Raw genomic sequence first — 12,410 nt, forward strand, 5'->3', positions numbered from 1 at the left:
TCGACTGCGGTAGAGCCCCATACCGCAGCAAGTCGCCCTTACTCCTGGAGGTGGACCGGCATCCGGGAGGCTCCGTAAGAATACAGTCGGATGCCCCGGACTGCAAGCCATCCAATTGGCACGGAATCGCATAAGACCCTGTATTAGGGGTGGACCACTTTTCAACTGGGCGTGGTCCAATTCCCACCTTGAGGCCACGTTTAAAAATCATTTCCATATGCCTGAGCTATTAAGGAGCTGGGGCACAAATGGAGATGATTCCTAAACTTAGCTAGTACTACCCTGGAGGGGGAAACTGTTATGCATATTACCAGCCGGCACCCTCTTGGAGGGTTCAGCCCAAGGATTTGTGCCAGGCACCTTTATGGCGATATCTCGAAAAGGCGTCCACCTATAGAACTAAGGCCCACTCCCTTCTAAAATGCTCATTAACACCTTTCATTTGAAACCCATATCGTACAAACAAATTCTAGAGTCACCCCTGGTCCTCCTTTATGGCGATATCCCTAAATGGCGTCCACCGATAGAAATATGGCCTACTCCCTCTTAAAATACTCTTTAATACCTTCCATTTGTCATTCCACATGTCATAAAAACACATTCCAGGGTTATCCTAGGTTCATTTTACTACATGGTGATTTTCCCTTATTTTGTCTCCATAGCTCTCAGCTGAGTATGTAATGTTCGGTTACACCCGAACTTAGCCTTTCTTATTTGTTTTTTTTTAAACTGTTATCGACAACTGTCATTTTTGGGTCGGACAGGATATACATGAAAATTTTATAATCAAGTGAAATTTTTTTTTACTAGGTCATGAAAAAAACTTTCAAAATCAAAGTCGAAACATAGTTAAAATAAATGAAATTTCGTAGGCTCGAAAGTTATTTTTTTTTTTTTTTGGTAGGCGTAGTGGAACTTTTTTTCCTGAGCCCAAATCCTATCGAAAAAACGACAGCGCGAAATCGGTTAACTTTCCTCCATACAAATCGACCCCACCCAATATATAAAGATATATATATATATTAATACTGTGTTTTCAGCTGAGCAGAGCAGAGTATATAAATTTTGTTCGCATAATGTTACCCCGTAACTGCACTAATCGAGATAGATATAGATTTCAATATATCAAAATGATCTGTTCGAAAAAAGAAATTCATTTAGCCATGGCGGTGCGCCCATCCCACTGTGGGGTATTTGATCAATCTAGCTGGCCAAAAGTCGATTTTTCAAAATATTCCAATTTTTTTAAATATACTCCCTCGCGTTCCTAGTTGTCCACTGAATAGTATACATATCCCAAAACCCATCTGCAACGTCAACGGATCTAACCGCGCACATCTAAAGTTGTATAAAAATTGTGTGCAGTTCGATGTATTTTTTGATTAAAAAACAATTTAGCTTCCTAATCTAAATACTTGTACCATTGTTTAGCCTTAATCAAATCTAGTTACATTTTCTTTAAGGATAGGTAAATGGGTTTTTAATTCATATGTTAGATTTTTTATATCGCATGTTTTATTCTACTTATAATACTATTACTTGTCAATATTAAATTTTTTAAAAACCCGGCAAATAAAAGTTATATCTTTTTTTCATGGCATATTATGTCAGAAATTTGTCGGCAATACATGAGCTTATGTTTGTTTAAAAGTTTAATAACAACAAGTAAGGAAGGTTAAGTTCGGGTGTAACCGAACATTACATACTCAGTTGAGAGCTATGGTGACAACATAAGGGAAAATAACCATGTAGGAAAATGAACCGAGGGAAACCCTGGAATGTGTTTACATGACATGTGTATCAAATGGAAGGTATTAAGGAGTATTTTAAAAGGGAGTGGGCCATAGTTCTATAGGTGGACGCCATTTAGGGCTATAGCCATAAAGGTAGATCAGGGTTGACTCTAGAATGCGTTTGTACGATATGGGTATCAAATGAAAGGTTTCAATGAGTATTTCAAAAGGGAGTAATCCTTAGTTCAATAGGTGGACACCGTTTCGAGATATTGCCACAAAGGTGGACCAGGGGTGACCCTAGAATTTGTTTGTACAATATGGGCATCAAACGAATGGTGTTAATGAGTATTTTAAAAGGGAGTGGGCCTTAGTTCTATAGGTGGATGCCGTTTCGAAATATCGCCATAAAGGTGGACCAGGGGTGACTCTAGAATGTGTTTGAACGATATGGGTATCAAATGAAAGGTGTTAATGAGTATTTTAAAAGGGAGTAATCCTTAGTTCTATAGGTGGATAAATAAAAAAAAAGGGTTTTAAAAGGGAGTTGTGGTTGTTGTATAGGTGGTCGCCTTTTCGAGATATCGCCATAAAGGTGGACCAGGGGTGACTCTAGAATGCGTTTGAACGATATGGGTATCAAATGAAAGGTGTTAATGAGTATTCTAAAAAGTGGGCGTGGTTATAGTCCGATATCGTTCATTTTAAATAGCGATCTGAGATGAGTGCTCAGGAACCTAAATACCAAATTTCATCAAGATACCTCAAAATTTACTCAAGTTATCGTGTTAACGGACGGACGGACGGACGGACGGACGGACGGACATGGCTCAATCAAATTTTTTTTCGATCCTGATTATTTTGATATATGGAAGTCTATATCTATCTCGATTCCTTTATATATGTACAACCAACCGTTATCCAATCAAACTTAATATACTCTGTGAGCTCTGCTCAACTGAGTATAAAAACGGCTGCGCATAACCGCGATTTTTTGACTAGTGATCAATTTTGTAAGAGACTGATTCCCTTATTGGCGAAAGGTGGCAGCCTTATGAAAAGAGCCTCAGTGGCAACACCTAGGTGAAAAGTCTCAGAATGTAATACTATGTGGATGTACCAAATTTGATTCAAATCGGTTAAGCCGTTTCCGAGATGGTAGTGGATATATAGATAAATATAACAAGTAAGGAAGGCTAAGTTCGGGTGTAACTGAACATTACATACTCAGTTGAGAGCTATGGAGACAAAATAAGGAAAATCACCATGTAGGAAAATGAACTTAGGGTAACCCTGGAATGTGGTTGTATGACATGTGTATCAAATGGAAGGTATTAAAGAGTATTCTAAGAGAGAGTAGGCCATAGTGGTGGACCAGGGCTTACTCTAGAATTTGTTTGTACGATATGTGTATCAAATGAAAGGTGGTAATGAGTATTTTAAAAGGGAATGGGCTTAAGTTCTATAGGTGAACACCTTTTCGAGAAATCGCCATAAAGGTGGACCAGGGGTGAATATGTTTGTACGATATGGGTATCAAATGAAAGCTGTTAATAAGTATTTTGAAAGGGAGTGATCCTTAGTTCCATAGGTGGACGCCTCTTCGAGACATCGCCATAAAGGTGGACCAAGGGTGACTCTAGAATGTTTGTACGATATGGGTATCAAACGAAAGGTGTTACTGAGCATTTTAAGAGGGAGTGGGCATGAGGTCTATAGGTGGACGCCTTTTTGAGATATCGTCATTAGGGTGGGCCAGGGGTGACTCTAGAATGTTTGTACGATATGGGTATCAAACGAAAAGTGTTACTAAGCATTTTAAGAGGGAGTGGGCAATAGGTCTATAGGTGGACGCCTTTTCGAAATATCGCCATTAGGGTGGGCCAGGGGTGACTCTAGAATGTGTTTGTATGATATGGGTATCAAATGAAAGATGGTAATGAGTATTTTAAAAGGGAGTAATCCTTAGTTCTATAGGTGGACGCCTTTTCGAGATATCGCCATAAAGGTGGACCAAGGGTGACTCTAGAATGTTTGTACGATATGGGTATCAAACGAAAGGTGTTACTGAGCATTTTAAGAGGGAGTGGGCGTGAGGTCTATAGGTGGACGCCTTTTCGAGATATCTTCATTAGGGTGGGCCAGGGGTGACTCTAGAATGTGTTTGTACGATAAGGGTATCAAACGAAAGGTGTTACTGAGCATTTTAAGAGGGAGTGGGCACTAGGTCTATAGGTGGACGCCTTTTCGAGATATCGCCATTAGGGTGGGCCAGGGGTGTCTCTAGAATTTGCTTGTACGAAATGGGAATCAAATGAAAGGTGTTACTGAGCATTTTAAGAGGGAGTGGGCATTAGGTCTATAGGTGGACGCCTTTTCGATATATCGCCATTAAGGTGGACCAGGGGTGACTCTAGAATGTGTTTGTACGATATGGGTATCAAATGAAAGGTGGTAATCAGTATTTTAAAAGGGAATGGGCTTAAGTTCTATAGGTGAACACCTTTTCGAGAAATCGCCATAAAGGTGGACCAGGGGTGAATATGTTTGTACGATATGGGTATCAAATGAAAGCTGTTAATAAGTATTTTGAAAAGGAGTGATCCTTAGTTCCATAGGTGGACGCCGTTTCGAGATATCGCCATAAAGGTGGACCAGGGGTGTCTCTAGAATGTGTTTGTACGAAATGGGGATCAAATGAAAGGTGTTACTGAGCATTTTAAGAGGGAGTGGGCATTAGGTCTATAGGTGGACGCCTTTTCGAGATATCGCCATTAGGGTGGGCCATGGGTGACTCTAGAATGTTTGTACGATATGGGTATCAAACGAAAAGTGTTACTGAGCATTTTAAGAGGGAGTGGGCAATAGGTCTATAGGTGGACGCCTTTTCGAGATATCGTCATTAGGGTGGGCCAGGGGTGACTCTAGAATGTTTGTACGATATGGGTATCAAACGAAAGGTGTTACTGAGCATTTTAAGAGGGAGTGGACATTAGGGGTATAGGTGGACGCCTTTTCGAGATATCGCCATTAGGGTGGGCCAGAGGTGACTCTAGAATGGTTGTACGATATGGGTATCAAACGAAAGGTGTTACTGAGCATTTTAATAGGGAGTGGGCATTAGGTCTATAGGTGGACGCCTTTTCGAGATATCGCCATTAGGGTGGGCCAGGGGTGACTCTAGAATGTGTTTGTACGATATGGATATCAAATTAAAGGTATTAATGAGGGTTTTAAAAGCGAGTGGCCCTTAGATGTATATGTGAAGGCGTTCTCACGATATCGACCAAAATGTGGACCAGGGTGATCCAGAACATGATCTGTCGGGTACTGCTAATTTATTTATATATGCAATACCACTAACAGTATTCCTGCCAAGATTCCAAGGGCTGTTGATTTCGCCTTGTAGAACTTTTTCATTTTCTTCTACTTAATATGGTAGGTGTCACACCCATTTTACAAAGTTTTTTCCAAAGTTATATTTTGCGTCAATAAACCAATCCAGTTACCATGTTTCATCCCTTTTTTCGTATTTGATATAGAATTATGGCATTTTTTTCATTTTTCGTAATTTTCGATATCGATAAAGTGGGCGTGGTTATGGTCGGATTTCGGCCATTTTTTTGTACCGAGATAAAGTGAGTTAAGATAAGTAGGTGGGCTAAGTTTAGTAAAGATATATCGGTTTTTGCTCAAGTTATTGTGTTAACGGCCGAGCGGATGGACAGACGGTGTACTGTGTATAAAAACTGGGCGTGGCTTCCACCGATTTCGCCCATTTTCACAGAAAACAGTTACCGTCATAGAATCTATGCCACTGCCAAATTTGAGAAGGATTGGTAAATTTTTGTTCGACTTATGGCATTAAAATTATTCTAGACATACTAAATGAAAATGGGCGGAGCCACGCCCATTTTGAAATTTTATTTTATTTTTGTATTTTGTTGCATCATATCATTACAGGAGTTGAATTTTGACTTAATGTGCTTATATACAGTAAAGGTATTAAATTTTTTGTTAAAATTTGAATTAAAAAAATTTTTTTTTAAAAAGTGGGCGTGTTCTTCATCCAATTTTGCTAGTTTTTATTTAGCACATATATAGTAATAGTAGTAGCTTTTCTGCCAAATTTCATCATGATATCTTCAACGACTGCCAAATTACAGCTTGCAAAACTTTTAAATAACCTTCTTGTAAAAGTGGGCGGTGCCACGCCCGTTGTCCAAAATCTTACTAATTTTCTATTCTGCGTCATAACGTCAACCCATCTACCAAGTTTCATCGCTTTAGCCGCCTTTGGCAATGAATTATCGTATTTTTTTTCGATATCGAAAAAGTGGGCGTGGTTATAGTCCGATATCGTTCATTTTAAATAGCGATCTGAGATGAGTGCTCAGGAACCTACATACCAAATTTCATCAAGATACCTCAAAATTTACTCAAGTTATCGTGTTAACGGACGGACGGACGGACGGACGGACGGACATGGCTCAATCAAATTTTTTTTCGATCCTGATTATTTTGATATATGGAAGTCTATATCTATCTCGATTCCTTTATATATGTACAACCAACCGTTATCCAATCAAACTTAATATACTCTGTGAGCTCTGCTCAACTGAGTATAAAAACGTCTGCGCATAACCGCGATTTTTTGACTAGTGATCAATTTTGTAAGAGACTGATTCCCTTATTGGCGAAAGGTGGCAGCCTTATGAAAAAAGCCTCAGTGGCAACACCTAGGTGAAAAGTCTCAGAATGTAATACTATGTGGATGTACCAAATTTGATTCAAATGGGTTAAGCCGTTTCCGAGATGGTAGTGGATATATAGATAAATATAACAAGTAAGGAAGGCTAAGTTCGGGTGTAACTGAACATTACATACTCAGTTGAGAGCTATGGAGACAAAATAAGGAAAATCACCATGTAGGAAAATGAACCTAGGGTAACCCTGGAATGTGGTTGTATGACATGTGTATCAAATGGAAGGTATTAAAGAGTATTTTAAGAGAGAGTAGGCCATAGTTCTATGGATGAACGCCATTTAGGGATATCGCCATAAAGGTGGACCAGGGCTGACTCTAGAATTTGTTTGTACGATATGGGTATCAAATGAAAGGTGGTAATGAGTATTTTAAGAGGGAGTGGGCCTTAGGTCTATCGGTGGACGCCTTTTCGAGATATCGCCATTAAGGTGGACCAGGGGTGACTCTAGAATGTGTTTGTACGATATGGGTATCAAATGAACGGTGGTAATGAGTATTTTAAAAGGGAATGGGCTTAAGTTCTATAGGTGAACACCTTTTCGAGAAGTCGCCATAAAGGTGGACCAGGGGTGAATATGTTTGTACGATATGGGTATCAAATGAAAGCTGTTAATAAGTATTTTGAAAAGGAGTGATCCTTAGTTCCATGGGTGGACGCCTTTTCGAGATATCGCCATAAAGGTGGACCAAGGGTGACTCTAGAATGTTTGTACGATATGGGTATCAAACGAAAGGTGTTACTGAGCATTTTAAGAGGGAGTGGGCATGAGATCTATAGGTGGACGCCTTTTCGAGATACCGCCAATAGGGTGGGCCAGGGGTGACTCTAGAATGTTTGTACGATATGGGTATCAAACGAAATGTGTTACTGAGCATTTTAAGAGGGAGTGGACATTAGGGGTATAGGTGGACGCCTTTTCGAGATATCGCCATTAGGGTGGGCCAGAGGTGACTCTAGAATGGTTGTACGATATGGGTATCAAACGAAAGGTGTTACTGAGCATTTTAATAGGGAGTGGGCATTAGGTCTATAGGTGGACGCCTTTTCGAGATATCGCCATTAGGGTGGGCCAGGGGTGACTCTAGAATGTGTTTGTACGATATGGATATCAAATTAAAGGTATTAATGAGGGTTTTAAAAGCGAGTGGCCCTTAGATGTATATGTGAAGGCGTTCTCACGATATCGACCAAAATGTGGACCAGGGTGATCCAGAACATGATCTGTCGGGTACTGCTAATTTATTTATATATGCAATACCACTAACAGTATTCCTGCCAAGATTCCAAGGGCTGTTGATTTCGCCTTGTAGAACTTTTTCATTTTCTTCTATTTAATATGGTAGGTGTCACACCCATTTTACAAAGTTTTTTCCAAAGTTATATTTTGCGTCAATAAACCAATCCAGTTACCATGTGTTCGGCCTGGGTGCGTCTGAAACCGGCAGTGGGTAGGCGCACACGGGTCGATCTCGAAATGGATGGGTCACTCAAAGAAATAAATAAGAACACAAAGAGGATTCCCTCGTTAGAAAATAATATTTAATTAGAGTGTAAGGAAATATAAAGAGGATACAATATTACCTTTGAGTGTAAAACTGATGACGGTGATACTCGGCGATGTGTGCTGGTTGGCGGTCGATCGAAAAAAGAGACCGGTTATCCCGTTGAGGACAACCGCTAAGCCGCGAAAAAGTCCTCTGGTGTTAAGGAGGGGAAAGGCCACACATACAACCACCCCCACATATACGTGCATGGGTGCTGACAACCTGCACACACACACGTGCATGTGTATGAAACGCATGCATGTGCATGCATGCACACAAATGTAGGCGTGAGTGTGGGTGGCTGGAAATATTATTAAAACATTAGGGAGGGGCGCCGTCAATCAGGTAAAAGTTAGGCATTGGGCCTAAACATGCCGCCCCCCTTGCGGTACGCAACGTCACAGTCCGCCAAGGATCACCGACCGTGAAGAAGAGAAGAAAAAATAAAAACTTATAGCTAATTATATCTAACTTAACATAAACGCTGTTTAGTCCGCCGGCTTGGCGGCACGCAAGATGGTTTGCGCAATGGGTGAGCTTGGTTGCTGATGCCTCTGTCATTCGGCACTTTTCCCGTTATGATTCAAGGCCTAAGCCAGGCTTGCCTAGAGCTAGGGATAGCGAAAAGAAGTAAGAAGATATACGTGTTCATATTTCTTGCCGTTAATTACAAATTCATTGGAAATTCTATGCTTGTGAATTTTGTAAGAAGAAAATTTAATAAAAAATAGCTTATTATAATGATACAAGATTTTAAACGCATACCTCCATTGTGAATTCATACAAGTGGCGAAGGTTTGATAGAAATGTTCACAATAGTAAACAGCTTCGAGCACCTGTTCAATCGTTGTCCGATTACCTAAATCATTAGCTCACCAGTGGTATATTGCTTTATTTACATATTTTAAAATGCCTGCGTAGCTGGTGGCTTGAATTTAATCTATAAACTTGATTTTAGAAATGAATATTAATATGTAGTCTGATTTTCGGTAGACAAATTTAAAAGAAAGCTGATTTGAAACAAATGTACAATTCATGGCACTTCAATTTAATAACGGCGAGCAAAAGAAAACAAACCTTTATTCCCTTATCTGGCCATTCGCGACTGCCGTTCTCCCTGTCAGCTATTATTTGACACGTAGGTATGGCAATGGAGGAATCGAACGATTTTTCGCTGGTACGAATTCACAATGCAAGTCTGTTGCAACTGTGTACACCAAAATTCAATAAAAATAACAAAGTATAAAAAATTCATTTGTTTCGGTCGTTACCGAATATTTTGATGTTAGGCCTTGGTTGTGCCCGAGAGTACCCAACCGAAGATGGTACTCTGAGCCAGCAAAGGGCCAAACGTGGTGGGCAGAATCCCTGGTAATATTATTTCCGCATATACATCTGTTCCTAGGATGAGGCGGATCGGCGCGGATGCATGGAACTGCGGATCCGCCAGACGGAGATGTGCGTACGCGGCTGCGATGGCACTGTCGATGCTGGTTGTGGGTGTCATGCGCCGAAAGTTTGATACGACCGCAGCATGGGTCGCAATTCTTTTGTTTTGTCCGTGTCTTCCTCGGATACGCAGCAGACATCCTGCTTGCCCGCCAATGTTGCTGGTAGGAAGTTGGAGCTCCTGGGCGAGCTCATCCGCAATCATTGTGGTGGGGGAGCATCCATCGATTAAGGCGCGGACGAGGTGTAGCCGCCCCCCTGCTTCTATTTTCACGACCGCGGTGGGGGTGATCGCTACCGTCGGTATCATGGTGGCGGTGGCAGCTGAATGCGGGGCTAGGAGCCCTGCCCGGAAGGCGGACACTGTGGTGAGTTGTAACGATCCAGATCCGTTGCGGCGGTCCTGCGGCTGATGATGAGTGTGAAGTCGTTGTTGCAGGCGAAGAGGCCTTGTCTCCGCTCTGCGGTCGCGCGAAGATCGTCTCCGTTGGAGGTTCCTGGGTTGCCGGCGAAGAGACTGGGTCTCCGCTCGGCCGTTATATGTTTGGCGCTGTGCTGTCGCTGTCCCTTGTTGGAGCCGCTTCATCTCATGCTGCAATCGAGGTCGAAATGACTTGGCTGTTGGTGGTATGGTCGGGCGAAGAGACCGCGTCTCCGCTCCGGTCCGACTGGCATCGTGGTTTCGGGGTGGACGAAGAGGTCCAGTCTCCGTTCCAACGTCCGACGCATATAAAGAGATCGAGTCGTCTATCCGCTCTCGGGGTGAATCTAGCTCCTCTTCCACTTGGACGCTCCATGGCTTGGAGCGGGCTTCTCGGAGTAGCTGCTCCTCCTCGTCGATCGAGGCGATGTGTAGCATCGTGTGGTGCTTCTCGCCGCACCGTTTGCATCGCCCTTGGCTTGGGCACGCGTTAGAGCGGTGATCAGGGGCCAGACAATTTCCGCAGTAGCTTCCGCGTATCGCCACATAGAGGCGCTCTTCTGGCTTTTTTGCCCGAAAGATGGGGCATAAGCGGATAGGGTGTCGCCCAAGACACACTCGGCATTCAGATGAATAACGCACTGCGTGCGCGGCGGCATTCCGTTTCAAGGCGGCAAAACGACCCATTTTCTGAAAGGAATGCAATGGGTTTGAGTAGGTCGGGTCCTTGTCGGAGTGCAGGGGCGAGTGGTCCCTAATTGTATTGTTGAGATTTGGGAAATTTTAGTAGCGCGCGCATAAGGGGAAACATCTGTCGCTGCATAAAAAAAAATATTCATATGTGGCGCGCATTATGTGCATGGCCTCCTTCCCCGCACGTTATGTGCCTGGGTCTTTAGTGCCTTATTTTGTTTATTTTGTGTCACCCGGTAGCGTTTTAGTTAGCCACGGGCACACTAATGCTGCAGAAAAATTAGCATTTACGATTTTCGGTTCGCACATTCTGGTACCGAACCGGGTAGAAAGTGTATAGCGTGGGTTCTTTTGATTCGCTGTTATTTGTGTTGTTGGTGCTAAAACTCAACAACTTCCCTGCCCGCCCCACAAAAAAATGTTTGGACAGCAAATTGTATGCGATGTAAAGAAAAAATAAAAAAATCTTCGTTTTGGACGAAGAGAAAAATTTGTAGAATGAATCATTTTTTTTTTTTGTATTGACCTTCACTTATTTCTTCAACTTTTCCCCAAGTACGCTTGTAGTCATGTTTTATTGATGGCCTTTATCAAAAGGCGTGGTTCCCGAAGGGTATTTGGCTCCGTTACCGGTTTCTCAGACTCGGGTTTGTGGGTACCCGTTTGCATCTTTTTATGCATCCCTAATATAATGCACATTTAAACTCGGCATGTATATGTACATACGTTGGTATAAGTATATGGACCGTCAGTGCACGGACTTTACCGCATTGGTAGGTTTACTAGCTTTTCTGGCCCATTTTCATTTTCTACTACTACTACCATCGAGGCCCAAAATCTACCAATATTTCAGTATTTTCGCACTGTAAACGTATACTGTGATAATTTTAAAGAGTTGAATTGCCGAGCCCACCCGACTAACATTAGGAGGCGATACTGACCAAATCAGTCAATTTTGAAAATTTTCTGAAGAACTTAAACCAGAAAAAAAGTTTTTGAGTAGAGAAATATAGTAACTGAGTACGCGAATATTTTCTGCGCTATTTTTTCCGTTTTTTTTTTTTAATTTGTACGAAAATAAAGGGTTCTACGTAAACGATTTCCTTTCGAGATCGGTTATTTTGTGGCAGTACTTTTGGTACCTTGGAATATTGTTGTTGTGATTAGACGTTTTGGTACATGTTTGTCGGTATTTCACACGCACGATACAGGAAAAAAGTGAGTGTCGTATAGGCATAAGCAATGTACATATATCTATACAAATGTACATGTAATTTTGTCTTGTTTACGAGTTTTAAAGTGTCATCTTCTGAAATGCGCGTTATTTGTTTTACAATAACTTATTAAGTGTTTGGGACAAATAAGAACTATAGCGGTTGTTTTCTTGGTAAAAAAATCTACCAACTACTACTATTTTAATTTTTTTGTCTACCAACATTTTCCTCTTAAAAAGTCCGCGTACTGGTAGATATTTGCTGGCAACAAAGACAAAAAAAAATTGCGAACATTCATACACGCCCGTGTATAGAATGTAAATTTCTCAGAATTGAAACAAACGGGACTAATCGAAAGATTTTTTCCGTTGTTTCATTCTTTTTACTACGGCGCGTGGCCGTAGTACAATCATTCGCAATTTTCTTTAGCGGTCAAAAACCAATTTATGACTCGTTGTGCGTAAATTAAACCTGGTTATAAGGTCTGGAAAAAACGTGGAATAATAGCTCTCTTATAGTATTTTATATCGTCGATACTGATTCAAGTACTCAACGCTGAAAAACTTCCTTTCATTGCGGCATCAATA

General features: G+C 41.5%; 1 protein-coding gene across 16 annotated transcripts in view; it reads left to right on the plus strand.

Moving 5' to 3' along the window:
* Nucleotides 1–12,410, plus strand: part of LOC137249585 (dipeptidase 1) — a 704,181-nt gene that overhangs the window by 311,952 nt on the left and 379,819 nt on the right. The window lies entirely within an intron of this gene.

This window comes from Eurosta solidaginis, chromosome 1, assembly GCF_040869045.1.
Source record: "Eurosta solidaginis isolate ZX-2024a chromosome 1, ASM4086904v1, whole genome shotgun sequence".
Classification (NCBI taxonomy): Eukaryota; Metazoa; Arthropoda; class Insecta; order Diptera; family Tephritidae; genus Eurosta; species Eurosta solidaginis.